This window comes from Haliotis rubra, unplaced genomic scaffold (genome assembly GCF_003918875.1).
Source record: "Haliotis rubra isolate DU_JTF1 unplaced genomic scaffold, ASM391887v1 Scf54, whole genome shotgun sequence".
In the NCBI taxonomy this organism is placed as follows: domain Eukaryota; kingdom Metazoa; phylum Mollusca; class Gastropoda; order Lepetellida; family Haliotidae; genus Haliotis; species Haliotis rubra.
In genome coordinates, this window is record NW_025767235.1 from 1,238,778 (window position 1) to 1,258,935 (window position 20,158).

Below are 20,158 nucleotides of genomic sequence, written 5' to 3' on the forward strand. Positions count from 1 at the left end.
TACATTGGACCGGGTGAGAGGACAACTCGCATTTGTCCACAGCAGAGACTGACGTACATCTGACGTATATCGTAAGCTACGTGGAACCAACAACACATACACGGCCACCCCTACAAACTGCATAAAGCCATGGTGGGACTGACATGTGACGTACATGCCCGGTGTCACCAGCATGGGAATATACATGTACATGACCCGTCACACAGTCATAAAATGTGTGGGTTGCACGTGTTAAATGTGTGTGTGTGTGTGCGTGCACCGTGCGCGTGTGTGTTTAGTGTGACATCTATTTCCCGCTATGGGGATGCATTTTGTACATAAAATAACGACATAAAGTCATGGTGACATAAAAAATACACACAGCCATGAGTTTATTTTATTGAGTGAAGCGCCTCTATAATGACCGCGGTGTCGCCCGACAGTTGTGTTTTGAAAAGTACATAATTTGACTTGGAACTTGGCATTATCGGGGTATTTTACCCGGTTATATCATTGCACGGAGGTCGTGTGGACCAAGACTTGCAGTTGGATTTTTCAGCATCAGCTGAAATTTATTACGTGGTGGATATATGAATAAATATTTTGATACATAAACTAAAAAAAACAGGAATGCTAATCTTTTTCTCAGATAACTAGACAAAATGACAGTCATCTCACAGATGCATAATTGACATACTACATATGTATTTGAGTTGTTTTGAAATAGGAAAGAAAGTTTTATCAAAAGTTATGAACGTTTGAACATGAACGTTTCACTCCATGTTTGTGACAATGTTATTCAGCACACTTTGTTCCACGATACCAAAGCGGAGCACGTCGTCAGCACGTCGTGGGTTCGAATCCAACTCGTTTTTCCTTAAACTGTTCTTCATCAAGCTCAGTGATAAAAAGTGAGTTCTTTTATTGCCATATACTAGTAAATTCAGTTAGTTAGTTAATACAGGGTAAATGATAATTTCTAAACGATAATAAATAACAGAAGGTTTGCACAAGTCTCTAAGGCAAAATGAATAGTGTAAATGATAATTTCTAAACGATAATAAATAACAGACTGGGGTCCTTAGGTTTGCACAAGTCTCTAAGGCAAAAATAAATAGTGTAAATGATAATTTCTAAACGATAATAAATAACAGACTGGGGTCCTTAGGTTTGCACAAGTCTATAAGGTAAAAAGGAATAGTTTAAATGATAATTTCTAAAGAATAATATATAACAGACTGGTGTACTCTCCACTTATCTAGACTTGCCTCTTCGAAGGATAGACTTACTGTACATCCATGGGCTCAGCATTCAGTACAGCCTTGAAGCAAGGCTAAAAGGAGCCCATCTTGACTATATGCTTGTCCGCATTGATTTTCCTCGATTATTTCTAAACGCGACATATTTATTAAAGCGTACATAAAATATAAAGCCAAGCGTCATTTCTGTATGTCTCCAAGAGAGAATTTAAATAAAACGTTTTCACAAACGGGTCTGACGTGACGTATTTACTGGAGATGCTTCTGGCCATTTATAAGCTTGAGTGTTAGTATACATAACCTTAACTTTATTCATATCAGAGTTACTATTCATAAAATGCTTGTTATTAAAAGATATAGCCATGATATGTTACATCTGCTAAACTCAGACTCTATAAAAACCGAATCAAGGACCAGGTCCTTATGAATAAGGAACCATTAAAAAGTCATTCTACCTACAAACAGCTGTATATGCTTAGGTGGAGGTATACGACAGCATGTGTCTACGGTTTTTATTATACAATTAAACAAATGTGATCAAGTGAATGCATGTGCGCCCTCGTTTGTGAATATTTTATTATTTTATCAATTGTTACATTATCGTGCATGATGCTTCAAACTAAACACGACCTCTCCATGGGAATGCTATTTGTGATATAACGAGTGAAGTGCACTATGATAAAAAGAATGCAATGTACGACTGAATAGAAAAAACCAAAACGTTAAATACGTAATAACCGTTAACGTTGTCGACGAGGGAGAGAAGCGTATAATTCACTGATAATTTACGCAGCGGTAACACTGTGAAACCATTGTATTGAATATTTTCTTAATGTTTCTGTTGCAATGACATCGTTGACGGAGACGAATATAGCAGCACATCCAATATTTCAATATACCCACTAGGACGGAAATAATGTATGAACACACAAGGTCTTTTTATAATTGTCAATATACGTAACATGAAGCATGACAATTAGCCTGTTACATTTTGCATTGTGTTGCTTGTCATACATATGTTGCCCGTTTCAGAATCTACGCCGCCATATTGGCTGGTGTTGTCGGGATTGCGGTTTTAAACTAAACTGTCTGTTTTCAACTGAACAAACTGAACATGAAAGTGGAATTTGACATGCAAGTAAAATGTCTGTGACTGTTCGTGTCATTCAAATGTGTGAAACTACCATGCTATATGTATGTTTACAGATAATCGTATCTCTATCGATATTCCCTGATATGAAAAGAATAAATTGCATGACAGAACTGATCATAGTTCATCTATTAGCGGTTGTTTTGTCGAAATGATTGAATGCATCTGAATTCATCTTTCATTTGTCAATATGAACATAACAATTCAGAGACATTTAACTTAGAACAGTATCTTTGTGGTGAACAGATTTTGCTGGGATCCGAACTGACTGCAGTGTTACACAACAAACAAACAAGTGATAGACAACAAACAAACAAACAAACACGGACAAAACAATAGTCCACTTCATGTGTATAATAGGTCTGGTTTTCAAATCTTGAAGGGCATTTAGGTCTGGTTTTGTGTTAAACATAAACTCATTATCTAAAGTATTCATGTCTATGTTTCCGTGTCGATTACGTTGAAAGTGGTATTTTGTTGGATAGCTTAAAAAGCTTGAAAAACTCTCATGTCAAATTGCATACACTTTCATGTTTGGGTACAGCTTAACAATGTGTTTAATCGCATAAGTGTGGTTTTCTGACACACTGTTGTAATCCCATGTAAGTCCGAGCTGAACAAATATGTCTATATTCCATCAATAGTTGATAGACCGTAGTATCATATCGCATGAACAGCAACGCATCATGCTAGGTTAGTTAAGGAATGGTAGATATTCCGACAATGCTGCTGAACGATCACCATGGCGACGGTAATGATTGGCAGTCGGGGCAGATACAGTTTTGCTAGTTGTCACCAACAGCTGAGGTCAGTATGCATGGCATTAGCATGCATTCCATAATCTATCCACACATGTGACCTCATGATAGATATGTACATGTGTGTCGTTGCGATATATCGGCGGGTTAAAGATATAGGAAGAGATGTCGTCTGGGGGAGTTACGGGGCGGGGATGACGCGGTCGACGCCCACGTCCCAGAGCATACGATGACTAATCGCCAGTCCAGCAATTCATCATAATGTAGACATGATGCATGCCATTGGATTAGAGAATTGTTAAACCTATGCTGCGGAACTGTATACTCAAATTACATACGTTATATACCAATGCCAGCGCCTTGAGCATGTACCAGTGCGTGGATATGTGCGCTATATATATCTCCATAATAAAAAATTAATAAATAATAGATAATAAATAAATATACGATATTCCAATTATATACGTTATCTACGAATGGCTAGGGGTTGTGGAAGATTGGACCTTCTGCAAAGAAGGAAATATTAAACACCTTACTATAGGCCCAGTGAAACATGACAATGCCAGAGATTGACCAGGTCCGGTCATCAACCGAAACAGATTGCGCAGAACGTTAAAAACAAAGTAGCCGTGACAATTATATGACTGGATCACTTAGAATAAGTGACAACACCGGGTGTTTGCAAAACCCGCCCTTTACACAACGTGGATAAAATATGTTTGTTGGTTTGTCGCCTGGCGTCACACAGCCGTACTCCGGCAATACGGAAGAGGCACGTAAACAATCCAGTTACGGTCAGACCAGTCTGGTGGCAGTGTCCAGACAATCTACTGACAGTGACCAGGGAATCTGGTGGGAGTGACCAGACAATCTGGTGGGAGTGACCAGACAATCTGGTGGGAGTGACCAGACAATCTGGTGACAGTGACCAGAGCATCTGGTAGGAGTGACCAGACAATCTGGTGGGAGTGACCAGACAATCTGGTGGGAGTGACCAGACAATCTCGTGGCAGTGACCAGACAATCTCGTGGCAGTGGCAAGACAATCTAGTGGCAGTGACCAGATAATCTGGTGGGAGTGACCAGACAATCTAGTGGCAGTGGCAAGACAATCTCGTGGCAGTGACCAGACAATCTCGTGGCAGTGGCAAGACAATCGAGTGGCAGTGACCAGATAATCTGGTGGGAGTGACCAGACAATCTAGTGGCAGTGGCAAGACAATCTCGTGGCAGTGACCAGACAATCTCGTGGCAGTGGCAAGACAATCTAGTGGCAGTGACCAGATAATCTGGTGGGAGTGACCAGACAATCTAGTGGCAGTGACCAGACAATCTAGTGGCAGTGACCAGATAATCTGGTGGGAGTGACCAGACAATCTAGTGGGAGTGACCAGACAATCTAGTGGCAGTGACCAGACAATCTGGTGGGAGTGACCAGACAATCTGGTGGGAGTGACCAGACAAGTGACCAGACAATCTGGTGACAGTGACCAGACAATCTGGTGGGAGTGACCAGACAATCTAGTGGCAGTGACCAGATAATCTGGTGGGAGTGACCAGACAATCTAGTGGCAGTGACCAGACAATCTAGTGGCAGTGACCAGACAATCTGGTGGGAGTGACCAGACAATCTCGAGGCAGTGACCAGACAATCTTGTGACATGGCAGTTCTGTTGAACTCTGTTAAAACTAAAATCGGAAATGTCTGCAAACATTTTACTGCTTACAAGTAGAGATATTTGCAACACAATGATTGAGTAGTTTAATTGGTGCGACCAAAACAATTCAGTGCAGATTCCGGTATTCACGACTGCCTGACACTTATGAGTCGTTAATCAATACTTTGTTAAAAGAACAGTTTTGTCCTGATTATCTCTGTGACACGACTTATACACATACAGTTTTCAGAAACTGTTTTCAAATGCGGGTCTCACGAAACAGTCATCGTCAACTAAATGTACGAGTAGATAATATTAGGCGTGGCTCATGTAAACTGTAGGGAATACACCTTTGGACAAGATACTGAAAAACGGGAACTTGAGAATTCGTCAGCACTTTAGAATTGACAATGAAATATATCATAATATGTGAATTTTATAAGTCTAATATCACTACTGCTCTAAATCTGAAACGGGTTTGTAATGAAAAATGATAAAAGCATAGTGTATGGTATATTATGAAAGGTTTGTAAACACATTCTCTTCATACCATATGTTTGAAGTGTCAACTGAAAACATCATACATCACGTCACATCATTTTAAAACATATAAAACACTTTTTGCACGACATGAATCACCATATTCATGTATAAATGAGATGTTTCGAGTCAAAAATGACATCTGTACATAATTTAGAAATGATGCTTGTATTTCCCGAATGTCAAACAACTTGTTATTATGATAGAAATAGAACAATAACTTTCGTGTTTTCATCGATTCTACCTTGCCTGGGAAGTTGACAGACGTGAAAGTAGGACAGCATTTTAAATATTTTAAATGATTTTCACAAATATCCTGACCAAAACCAACATGTGTCCACATGGAAGTGAATGGTTACCACCAGGGATGTTAATCTACACTCAGGCTGCACAACTGGGAGATGGACACTACATATATAGATTGTCATCACCAAAAATATAGAAAAAAGGAAAGTAAAGTCCACATACATGCATGTGTGCACATGAACACCAAACCTATTTCAGTTATACTTGTTGTGTGCATTTCAAACATATATTTGTGTGTGTGCACATAAAAACCCAAATTATTTAAAACATTACGTGTACGTGTGCATACGAATACCAAAACTATTTCAGACATATACCTTCATTACGATGCTAGCATCTAACAGTTTTATGATTACTACACCTACTACTCACGGAATGAAAGTAGGTGTGCCGGTGTTTGTCTCATGGAACGAAGGTAAATGTGCCGTAGTTTGAATCTCACGGAATGACAGTAAATGTGCCGTAGTATAATTCTCACGGAATGACAGTAAACGAGCCGTAGTTTCAATCTCACGGAATGAAAGTAAATGTGCTGTAGTTTGAATTTACGAAATTAAAGTAAATGTGGCGTAGTTTGTTTCACGGAATGAAGGTAAATGTGCCGTAGTTTGTCTCACGGAATGAAGGTAAATGTGTCGTAGTTTGTCTCACGGAATGAATGTAAATGTGTCGTCATTTGTCTTACGGAATGAAGGTAATTGTGGCGTAGTTTGTTTCACGGAATAAAAATATATGTGGCGTAGTTTGTGTCACGGAATAAAAGTAATTGTGGCGTAGTTTGTCTCACGGAATGAATGTAAATGTGGCGTAGTTTGTCTCACGGAATGAAATATATTTGGCATAGTTTATCTCACGGAATAAAAGTAAATGTTGCGTAATTTGTCTCACGGAATGAAGGTAATTGTGGCGTAGTTTGTTTCACGGAATGAATGTAAATGTGGCGTAGTTTGTCTCACGGAATGAAAGTAAATGTGCCGAAGTTTGGTCTTACGGCTGTGTTGTGTGCATCGTATATGTCCAGTTTTAACATCTAGAATGTTTTATTCATAAAAGACATAGTGCGTGAGTAAGGGCTGACATATTCTCAGTATTCCTCCTCCAGTGGGATATTAGTTGAGATGAACCTTCTATTGATGATAAGCCAGACATGGCCGGTATGCAGTGATCGGGGAGGACCTTTGTCAATTCACAAAGATTTGAAAATGTCATATGAATAGCATTTATTTCACGTATCGAAGCGTGATGTGTCTTTAAGTGCATTCCCATTTCCCTCGTTCGCTTCAGCTGTAGACGGCGCGGGAAACACCTGATGGCAAATAGATTCGACAGAACACGCCGCCAAGTTTGAGCCAAGTCGCTCAAACTTGCTCCATATAATTATATCTGTATTGTCTAATAATGATTGGAAATGCTCTTTGTCAACTGATTTGAAATTGGAGAATTTAAATATGTTTTAGATAGATAAGAGAAAGTAATTGGGGAGACATCCCCAAGCAAGTACATTTCAGTGAAACTAAGTGTATACTGATATAATTGTGGCAATTATCTAATGAGCAGAATTTTAAAAATTGAAATATCATTCCGTGTCCTGTTTTATATTATATTTTTTCCACTCAAACAGATTTTAGTGACTACATGAAATTCTTGTCATTAAATGAAATCGATAAATGTTAACGATATGAATCGACATGCAATGTGGATCAAACATGAAAAATGTATTTATATGCATGTTTGTAATTACGTATCCAAGGGAAATTCACAACAGTAAACAAAACACATCTTGCTCTGCTGCTTATTTAAAGGACGATTGCTGTCTGTATTAGGTAGAAACAATACTTGATGTTCGCAAACAATAGAAGCTTGGACTTGTCAAGATATCACAGAAAAAACGGTTCCTCGATTATAATAATAAAATATGAAGAAATGGAGCCCAAAGACTTTCTTAAGTAGAGGTGAAATTGAGGAAAGCTAAACTTCCCACACATTCTTGACTTGCATGGGCTTTCGTATATTTATTTGTTTCAGGGTCTGTATTACAGACTAAGACGGTCAGGGATGGGTTTAGGGTATTAATTAATGACAGCTACTGCCTACACAGGTTTTAGTTCTTTAAGGGAGGGCCATACAAGGCCGCGGTCTTTGGTATTTTGACCGCGAAGCGTACAACACATATTATTTTGTTCGTTTCTCGGACAGTGTCGGTTAGATGATTATCTGTGTCAAACATATAGACATATTTCATGGATTAAATATTTACGTTAATTGCTTCGTGCCGAAATAGTGATTGTGGCCATTCGTCTGCATTTATATGCAGCCTCAATTAATCATTTATCACAACACATTCCAGTGGAACTAAGATCGATAAAATTCTTCTGGGGGTACGACGATGGTTCACCGTTAGTAAATCTGCCTGAATAGGACAAGAAAGGATAGTTTGGATGTGGGTCGCATGGTCAAATATTACCGCATACCATCGGGTATAATCATTTTTCTTTCTTGTTTTTGTTTGAAAGTAAGTTGAAATATGGCCTTACCCTTGCAAATATTGATTATCAACAATCGCTCATTATGGATTGATTATCAACAATATGCTATAAGTATGATGTTATATCATGCCTTGCTGTGTTGTATTGATACCAAAATCTGTATTGATACCAAAATCAATATAATGGCATTATAAAGTATACATCTCTGCTTTATTGGTTATAAACAATTGACAATCCAGTGATTTCCTGTAATAATCCTTACCCTTGAATTTGTTGATAATTAACAATCAATCTGCATGAATCGATTATCAACCCTATATAATATATGATACGTTACATCACGCGCCTTGCTCTGCTTTATGTGTGTCATAATCGATGATATGACCTTATAATATGTCTTTGTCTGTATTTATTATCAATAATTGATGTTGATATGACATTTTCACATAGTTTTGCTGTGCATATATTGTTGATTAACAACCTGTCTTGTAAAGTTATAGATCCCATAGTCTGTATGCATTCATGGGCATATGATTGGAATCGAACATGAACCCTCGGCGGACACTCGAACAATTCAACCAACTGGTTTCAGGAAGAGATTAATTTCGACTGAACAATAATCATGGTTGACATTGAGTATGACTGAATCAAATAATATCTATTTCAAGTTGACTATGTAGTGGACGTCCTTAGTAAGGGTACATGACAGATAGTATGTATTTGAGCAGTACAAACACGTGCAGCACGAAGAGTAACGTGCTTCTCGTTTAGGTACGTCTGTGTTATAGCGTAAAATATTGATTATGAAACGCACGGTTATTTTTTTGTTATTCTGAACCGATAACCACAGTCGGATTCAATTGCTAGTTCAACAATAAGGTATTTCTATTGCAAATAGAAGGAAATTTGGAAATAGATTCTCTCCCAGACATGAGCATCGTAACCTGAAAAACGTATTTTCTCAAACGATCAACAAAAGCTGAAACATATTACCTTATACGTGTAAATGCACTTGGGGCACAACTTAAACATGATACACGCAGAGCCAAGGCAAGACGTTGTTTGTTTTTTTAATAATCAGGCTTTTATTCAGTTAGGGCGATAAATCTAACATTTACGGTAATCATGCCCTTATCAGTCATACGTTTGACCTGATGAGAATAAAACGTAAACGTATTTATTAATTGCCCCACTCTCTGTCATTCTACAGAGGCAGTTTCAGTACTTCCGCGGCGCTCAGTGAATAATTACGTTATATCGCCACACGCTTGTCTTCCAGACATGTTCCATGCATGTGGCAGCTCGATCAGGGCTCGTGTATGAATGGAGCGAGCCCTGACGAATGTCCCGTATCATGCCAACCTGGTCGTACTGTAGATTGATCGTAACCTCAGCATGGTTGTCCCCCAACTCTCCGCTAATGCTGCAACAAGTGATAGATGGCGCTTCCTAGTCTCTTTCGTGTCGTCTACATGACATAATGACAGTTTGGCTGTCACGTGACTGACGACGTCACGTCACGAACCTGCCAATATTCGACACCTGCCGAGGACCAAGGTTGAACCAGCCTTTATTGTATCAGTGTTTCACATTTATTAACACATTATACACCACACGCCATTCAATGTTGCATACCACATGGGTAGAGCATTGTCGCTCAGATCCAGGAGAGCAAAACTACATTTTGCTGACTCATCAAATAATATCACCCGAAACCATGCCAATTCATAATGATTGGTTGTATGCAACATGTGGAAAATAATCAAAAGTTGATTAGCTATACGTTACCGTGGCATATTCAATATGTGTTGATCATTGTCTTCGTGTTAACCCGTAGTTCCTATTCTCTGTTCTGTGTTCGTTGAACTCATTGATTAGAGTTACAGTTAAAATCTACAGTGTCATGATTGGACGAACGTCAGATGTTACAGAACTTCAAATCCTAGCTACCATGTTTAGCACTAGACCTAATGCAATGTACATGTGCTACAATTCAACAAGCTCATGCAAACCACATGTGCTACAATTCAGCAATGTAATGCAAACCACATGTGCTACAATTCAGCAATGTAATGCAAACCACATGAGCTACAATTCAGCAATGTAATGCAAACCACATGAGCTACAATTCAGCAATGTAATGCAAACCACATGTGCTACAATTCAGCAATGTAATGCAAACCACATGTGCTACAATTCAGCAATGTAATGCAAACCACATGTGCTACAATTCATGCAATGCTAATGCAATGTAATGCAAAACCACATGTGCTACAATTCAGCAATGTAATGCAAACCACATGCTACAATTCAGCATGCAAACCACATGCTACAATTCAGCAATGTAATGCAAATTCAGCAATGTAATGCAAACCACATGAGCTACAATTCAGCAATGTAATGCAAACCACATGTGCTACAATTCAGCAATGTAATGCAAACCACATGAGCTACAATTCAGCAATGTAATGCAAACCACATGTGCAAACCACATGTGCTATGTGCTAATTCAGCAATGTAATGCAAACCACATGTGCTACACTTCAACAAGCTCATGCAAACAACATGTGCTACAATTCAGCAAGCTAATGCATACATGTGCTACAAGTCAGCAATGTAATGCAAGCCATAAGTGCTACCTAACAAGAGGCTCATGCAAACCATAAGTTCTACCCTAGAACAAGTATATGCAAACCACATGTGCTACCTTTCAACAGGCTGATGCAAATCACATGTGCTACAATTCAGCAAGCTCATGCAAACCACATGTGCTACAATTCAGCAATGTAATGCAAACCACATGTGCTACAATTCAACAAGCTCATGCAAACCACATGTGCTCACTTTCAACAAGCTCTTGCAAACCACATGTGCTACAATTCAGCAAGCTCATGCAAACCACATGTGCTACAATTCAGCAAGCTCATGCAAACCACATGTGCTACAATTCAACAAGCTCATGCAAACCACATGTGCTGCAAACAAATTCAGCAAGCTCATTTCAGCAAGCTCATGCAAACCACATGTGCTACAATTCAGCAAGCTCATGCAAACCACATGTGCTACAATTCAACAAGCTCATGCAAACCACATGTGCTACAATTCAACAAGCTCATGCAAACCACATGTGCTACAATTCAACAAGCTCATGCAAACCACATGTGCTCACTTTCAACAAGCTCATGCAAACCACATGTGCTACAATTCAGCAATGTAATGCAAACCACATGTGCTACAATTCAACAAGTGCTACAATTCAAGCTCAAGCTCATGCAAACCACATGTGCTACAATTCAACAATTCATGCAAACCACATGTGCTACAATTCAACAATTCAAACAAGCTCATGCAAACCACATGTGCTCAACAATTCATGCAACAAGCTCATGCAAACCACATGTGCTACAATTCAACAAGCTCATGCAAACCACATGTGCTACAATTCAACAAGCTCATGCAAACCACATGTGCTACAATTCAACAAGCTCATGCAAACCACATGTGCTACAATTCAACAAGCTCATGCAAACCACATGTGCTACAATTCAACAAGCTCATGCAAACCACATGTGCTACAATTCAGCAATGTGCTACAATTAAGCGACCAAAACTAAGCGACCTACTGTAGAGCTAACACAAGCGACACAGCGCATACCAAACAAGGTACTGGAACAGACACAACGTACACTACTGCAAACTTCTTCAAGCAACACAACCTGCCATACACTATGATAATTCAAGCGATTCAACGTACATTACAACAAGCTAATGCAAACGACACAACGCAGACCAAGCTATTTCAAGCGAAATAATATACACATCGGAAAGCAAGTACAAGCGAAATAATATACATATAGGTGATTCATGTGGGATTTTGGTACACTTCAACAAACTATATTCAAACTAGTAATGTACACAATAGCACGTTAATGCTAAGTACTTCATGTACACAACATCACGATAATGCTAACCACTTCATGTACACAACAACACGATAATGCCAAGTACTTCGCATACAAAACAGCACGTCCATGCTAACTACCTCACGTACACAACAGTCACCTAATTGAAGCAATATGCTGTTCACAGTTACAATACAAGCTACTCATAGTGTACTACAGCATCTATCTACACGACGTTCGCTACGTTATAAGGATGCATAATAGATGCAAGTGTACATCAACGTCGGTCTCAATCGTCATCCGAATATTATTAATGACACCAGGTGTTCACGAAAAGTGTAATCACATATTGCAACATGGCAATGCAAGCTACATGCACTGTACATATACAACAAGGAAACCCTTGTCTGTTCGAACATCTCCGTCAAGAAGGCTGTCCGCTCCGTGACAATACCTCATTCGGCCAGTATGTTAAAACAACAGTCCTTATTATGAATAATTCCTCTCTCATTCCTTTGAAGCTGATTCGTCTTAATGTTATTTGTGAAATATTCAACATTTGATTGTTGTCGTTTAACCGTCCTCCACGCCTGAGTGGGTTTCCCGCCATAGAGTGTGTCAGCGCCTGAGGACATAACATTATCTCCTTCGGTTTCCGCATCATTTGATTCCGCCTTAATGAGCTGGAAGCTTTACACTTTAAGATGATAGTATTAAGGATCAGGTCAAGTCAGTCAACACCAAAAATAAATTACGGGCAATAATATCAAGCTGTTGTTTGTCAGCATTTATCAACATGTCTTTGCTTGACGAATATGATGACGCGTCTGACAGGTTCTGTTGGCGCGGAGGCCTGGTTTGTGGAAGAAAGTAGAAGGCGTCTATGGTATCTAGTTAATGTATGGCTAGCCATCTACAGGCACAACGTAACGTTAATGGATATTGCAATGGCGTGATGAATATATGTTTGGACAAATGACAGGGGAAAAAAGCGCTACCTTGTCTTACCTTTAAGTGGAATTTGAATGCAATTACAATAATGTGTATATTACATAGCGCTATCTAATCCATTCTGAGATATGATCGTTTTTATATTGTGAATTCGTTAAAACATAAAACTCCTTAAAAAAGTGAGTGGATAATGTATGTGTTCTTTTGATTTGGATCTGTAGTATTTAACACTACTTTACTGATTTATAACAGACAGTTTACAAAGCTGAGGTTGAATGTCCTTGCTCATATTTAAGGAATGTGTAAAAGGAGTTACAATGTCTGCACACTTGAGTGGGGGTGAGATATAGCTTGGCGTGGCCTTCTTTCCTGGGGCATTAATATGTGATAACACCTCGTGACGTAACACCATTAGCCAATAACGTCATGCACGTGCCCGCGGCCAGATATAACACCGTGGATGTACACGGAACGGTTAACGATGTTCTCACAGATTTGTGACGTGGTTCGAGATAGCGGACATGATATGCAATACGTCTCTGTTGAAGGGCGATGACGGGATTATGTCACAGATTTGTCAGCACGGTGTTGTGATGCAAGTTTAGATCTACACAATTTAGACACAACGTCACGACAGAAACCTTTTATGTTTCAGAAGGCTTTAGTGCCTTGTACTTGTTTGGTAAAATTTAAGGAAATCAAATTAAAATAATACCGATAATGCATTTTCAACACTAATCGATCCCTAGACATTGAGGTTCGATATAAGGCGATGACAGTGAAGTTTAGATTTATAGGTGCCCGTCGGATAGGCCTCGTTAATTCACCTCCTTAATGCAACACAAACATGCAATCATGTCATAAATCTGTATTTGAGGTGGTTACGTTTTACATTTAAAATATATCGATGAACGAAGATGTCAGTCTGAAGTTGAACGTTTTTACAATTACAATTAACTTTTATATAATTACATCAACAAATACAGTGACATCAACAATAGTCGGTTCCCAGCTGATACTGAAGTTAATGGACATCAGGGTGGTGAATTAGACCCATATTTTCAAAGACTGTAATTTTAAAAGCATTGTTGATTGTTCAGAAAATGTTCACCACGGGTAGCATTGATCATGCGTCAGTGACCAGATCAAAGGTCAAACTGGACACATACTAAGACGCCCAAGTCACTAAATATAATGGCGTATTTACAATACGGAGCATGGTCAGCCATTGTAGCGTGGACCTGTGACCTGGGTCAAAACGTTAGTGGACGTTGATGTGGACATCGATTGACCGTGCCTCCGTACATAGTAGTAAACATGGGAACATAAAGATATGCTAATACCCTGTTATGTCAAACAATAGGTTATTGTAAGGCGTGGATATGGGAATTAGGAATACCTGGGGTTTTAACCATTGCTTTGGCTGGTCGAAGTCTGAGCACGTCTTCCACATGGTGTCTCCTAAGGGAATAATTTCATACACAACTGTATTTTGTCTTTTACAATATTTTACACCATATTAGTTTACGCTACTCTAATGCATAGCATATATAAACGTGGCCAAATTATGGTGTGAAACAAACGTACATGTACTTATATGAACACCGTACGTTCTTCATCACACGTTCTGCATCGTGGTGACATTCGAAAATATGTGTCGCTACTTCATCATTTTGAGACAGGCGAAACCCCAATATTAAACAATAATGTCGATCAGAATTCAACCAGGAGAGAATATACATGGAGAACATCTAACTTTATTTACACATGTAGTATCCGAGATTAAAATACGTCTTGGCTTTTTCAGGTAATAAATTTGATTCACCAGATAGAGTAATATTCCATGAACCATGTTTAATCCTCCAAAGTTGTTCGGCAGGTCCAAAAACAGTTCATTGTGGCAGCATCTCGTGTTTCCTTGTATCAAAGCCTTTTATATCTAAATTGGGTTTGTTCGACCTTATTTTGTAGTCACTGGGCCATTTCGTGTTATCACAACCCCAACTCTTAATAGAACACGCGTAATGGATTGTGTCTTTTGACTACAGGCGTACATTCAAAATATTATTGTGACGTCACCTTTGTTCCCTAAACGTTGTCTGTGACGTCACAATGACTTAGCGAACCATCTGTCTCATGCTCCATAAACTCCGGCCATTTACGCGAGCCCCTGTGAAGCGCCTTGGCCGTCTGCCATTATGGCCAGGCATTCTCTGGATTCAAAACCATCAAACAGGCTTCTCTAAACCCCAAGTCGCCTGGCAAACCCATACACTAACACTTCACAAGACTGGGGTAATATTAGGAAACGTCGAAAAGGGAGGAAAACGTTGTAAAGAAGCAGTTACTGCGGCCATCCATCGCAAAAAGCTGCCAGTTCTATTCTGTTCGTGCTTGAGCGACTTTGAAAGACCATGTTGTATCCTCGCACCATTGCCTTCACCCTGTTTCAATGTCCGACCTTTTCCCCCAAATGCGCACCCCCATCCGAACGCGTCTCAATGTTTGCCTCTAGCTTCAAGATGAAAGCCTATGGCAGTTTTCACGGACCAGTCACCGTGTGATAAAAGCCCATCAGATAAACACTATCAGTCAAAAGTCGTCGATATGGGACTATATTCACTACATCAATCATAGGCAGAGAGGAATGCAGCCCCAGGCGCTGGATGAGAGTGAGTATGATGTAGGCCTTTAAAGGCAAACAAGGCCCACGGATCTCCATTTGACATGGTGGCAGGCACCTGACGCCGCCGCGACCACGGTGACGGATGCAGGTGGGGGAAGGTGAGAACCTTTTATGTTATTTTCGCGATTTCCCTGGTCAGTCTTCCTTTACATATAGCTGTACATAGTGGCCAGCCATGTGTGAATTACGTGGTGGACCAAATCACGTTATTGGTGCCCATATCTCACTTTATGTCTTTCTGTGCGTTTGCACTACTCCCTTTTCGCCTAATGGCTTTTTTATTAATGCATTGACTATTCCATTTTGTTTGAATATAGAAACATGCCTTGGTTAGAAATATGTTGAGGTGTATAACTTTGGACAGAAAATAGATTTCTAATGTGCATTTGATTATAAAACTGACTTAATTTACAAGTTGTAATCCGTGTACGATCAAGCTCTGATGGAGGAAATTCCCCGATTTCCCCTGCAACCGTGCAGCCTCCTCAAACCCACATGTCTGAAACATACGGTTCCAATAACCGCCACAGTAGCGCATTACTTAAGTTGAATAAGGTGTTTGGGATGAGAGAATTCAGCAAATACTTTTCATTCTGTAGTACGGTATTAGTTATAGCTGGGTGGTTTCTTTCACGAAATAGCCCTAATCTATGATTGGTGATTTTCTGCACCGAACTAGCTATGCCAGCGATCTTCCACATTCTTCTTGTACCAAGTAGGGGAACATTATCCGGTTCAGGTGTATAATCATTCTGAAAGAACTATCTTAACGTACTCATATTATGAGGGGTTACTTAGGTTCATAGTTTATGAAAGCTAATTATGTAGACAGATAAATCCCTTGATGGTTATAGTCCCTATCCTCCTCTCCACGACTGTAGTCAGCTGAGCCTCTCTATAGCTGTACTGTACGCTCCCATGTTACCCCTTTGTTCTCGCTGGCACGACCAGCCTTAATCACTGACATTTGTTGCCAGTATATGTGCTGTTTAGTATGTGGTAATCCTTCACAGTTGTACATGTGTTGTTTAGTTGGGTACACATGACACCACAATGCTTAAAGGCTTGTTTATAAATGAAATCCCAAATGTTTGGCGATGGATTATACATGATATCCCATTATGTGAATGCTTGGCGATGGTTTATGCATGATATCTCATTATGTGAATGCTTGGCGATGGTTTATGCATGATATCCCATTATATGAATGCTTGGCGATTGCTTATACATGATATCCCATTATATGAATGCTTGGCGATGGTTTATACATGATATCCCATTATATGAATGCTTGGCGATGGTTTATACATGATATCCCATTATGTGAATGCTTGGCGATGGTTTATACATGATATCCTGAATGCTTGGCGATTGCTTATACATGATATCCCATTATATGAATGCTTGGCGATGGTTTATACATGATATCCCATTATGTGAATGCTTGGCGATGGTTTATACATGATATCCCATTATATGAATGCTTGGCGATGGTTTATGCATGATATCCCATTATATGAATGCTTGGCGATGGTTTATACATGATATCCCATTATATGAATGCTTGGCGATGGTTTATACATGATATCCCATTATATGAATGCTTGGCGATGGTTTATGCATGATATCCCATTATATGAATGCTTGGCGATGGTTTATACATGATATCCCATTATATGAATGCTTGGCGATTGCTTATACATGATATCCCATTATATGAATGCTTGGCGATGGTTTATACATGATATCCCATTATATGAATGCTTGGCGATGGTTTATGCATGATATCTCATTATGTGAATGCTTGGCGATGGTTTATACATGATATCCCATTATATGAATGCTTGGCGATGGTTTATGCATGATATCCCATTATATGAATGCTTGGCGATGGTTTATACATGATATCCCATTATATGAATGCTTGGCGATGGTTTATACATGATATCCCATTATATGAATGCTTGGCGATGGTTTATGCATGATATCCCATTATATGAATGCTTGGCGATTGCTTATACATGATATCCCATTATATGAATGCTTGGCGATGGTTTATACATGATATCCCATTATATGAATGCTTGGCGATGGTTTATGCATGATATCTCATTATGTGAATGCTTGGCGATGGTTTATACATGATATCCCATTATATGAATGCTTGGCGATGGTTTATGCATGATATCCCATTATATGAATGCTTGGCGATGGTTTATACATGATATCCCATTATATGAATGCTTGGCGATGGTTTATACATGATATCCCATTATATGAATGCTTGGCGATTGTTTATACATGATATCCCATTATATGAATGCTTGGCGATGGTTTATACATGATATCCCATTATATGATGCTTGGCGATGGTTTATACATGATATCCCATTATATGAATGTTTGGCGATGGTTTATGCATGATATCCCATTATGTGAATGCTTGGCGATGGTTTATACATGATATCCCATTATGAATGCTTGGCGATGGTTTTATGCATGATATCCCATTATATGAATGCTTGGCGATGGTTTATGCATGATATCCCATTATATGAATGCTTGGCGATGGTTTATACATGATATCCCATTATATGAATGCTTGGCGATGGTTTATACATGATATCCCATTATATGAATGCTTGGCGATTGCTTATACATGATATCCCATTATATGAATGCTTGGCGATGGTTTATACATGATATCCCATTATATGAATGCTTGGCGATGGTTTATGCATGATATCCCATTATATGAATGTTTGGCGATTGCTTATACATGATATCCCATTATATGAATGCTTGGCGATGGTTTATGCATGATATCTCATTATGTGAATGCTTGGCGATGGTTTATGCATGATATCCCATTATATGAATGTTTGGCGATTGCTTATACATGATATCCCATTATATGAATGCTTGGCGATGGTTTATACATGATATCCCATTATGTGAATGCTTGGCGATGGTTTATACATGATATCCCATTATGTGAATGCTTGGCGATGGTTTATACATGATATCCATTGGTGATGGTTTATGATATCACTATGTATACTTCTTTTTGAAAAAGGGGTTTTGGATAAGGGTTGTATATATATCACAAGGCATGTTTGATTATAGAAGATTAATACATGATATCACAATGCATGCTTATCAATGAATAAATAGTGAGATGATTAGCTAATGGTATCACAACGTACACTTCAATCAAAGCAGTATATACTACAGGGCATGACTAACTGGAGATGGCTATGTACGGACAAAAATGACAAATGAAAAGTCAGATTCTTGTGTGTACAAACAAATATGGCGTCTGCCTTGTCAATTACCGATCAAGTCAAGATTGTCCATCGGATTTATGGAGAAACATTTTGGATAACTGTTATCATTAACAGTAGTCTAAGGCACTGAAAATCGATGTTGAACTGGGACCTGGCTGCGACCTTTATAAATTTTGAGAAACTTTGGAGGTATAAATTGTGAAAAAGGGAATTAGCGAGGACACCAGTGTAGATTCCATGTATGTGTTCATTGGCGTTTGGGGCCTTTTCCTCAACTGAAAACAGTTTGATATGTACGCATTATCACCTTGTTTCAGTACGTCGATGTGTGTACATCTGACTAAAACCTAACGTTATGACCAGCTAGCCTCGAAACAAACTTGAAGTCTTACATACGAGAGTTAGAATAGCCTCCCTTGTATAAGGGGCGGTTACTCTAACGGGCTCACCGAATTGCCGCGTAAGGCAAGAAACAATATCTGTAGGCAGCTATTATTTTACTTATATGTAATCAGGCCACTGTCAAAGAAACATATTTCAGGTGGAACATATTTTCACTGTTGTCACTTCACGTAATACATGTTAAATGTTCCAGGAAAACGTTCAGTGTGTAGATTCTGACTGTGACAGATGACAATAGGTTTTCGACGCTGACATTATAAGGTAAATAGGTTGTCAAGCTTGCGTGTTTTCTGATGGTAAATATCCTGATTAGAAATATGAAATGTAGCTGGACAAGACTAAATAAGTGCAATGTTTATTCCTGATACAGGAAACTTACCATTATAAACATACTCGTGTGGTAAATATGCTCGAAGGGAGGTATATGTGCCACAAGGCATGGGTGATTGGAAATGGCTAATATAAGATATCACTATTAAACTTGGAGAAAGGTATATATGACTTGAGATGGGAAATGTGATTGTTTGAAGTGGTCGATATCACATCGAACACATGTTTACCATATGATGCAACGATAGATCTAAGAAAAAGGAATACAGTAGCCTGCAAATAACATTCAGGAATGATTCATTGTGGGATGACGTGCCTGTATTTATCCATATAGAAGTGGTATAGAAGGTATATTTATGGATCCAACTCCATCTCCAATATCCAATGCCTTGTCTCTCTCTCTCTCTCACACACACACACACACACACACACACACACACACACACACACACACACACACACAC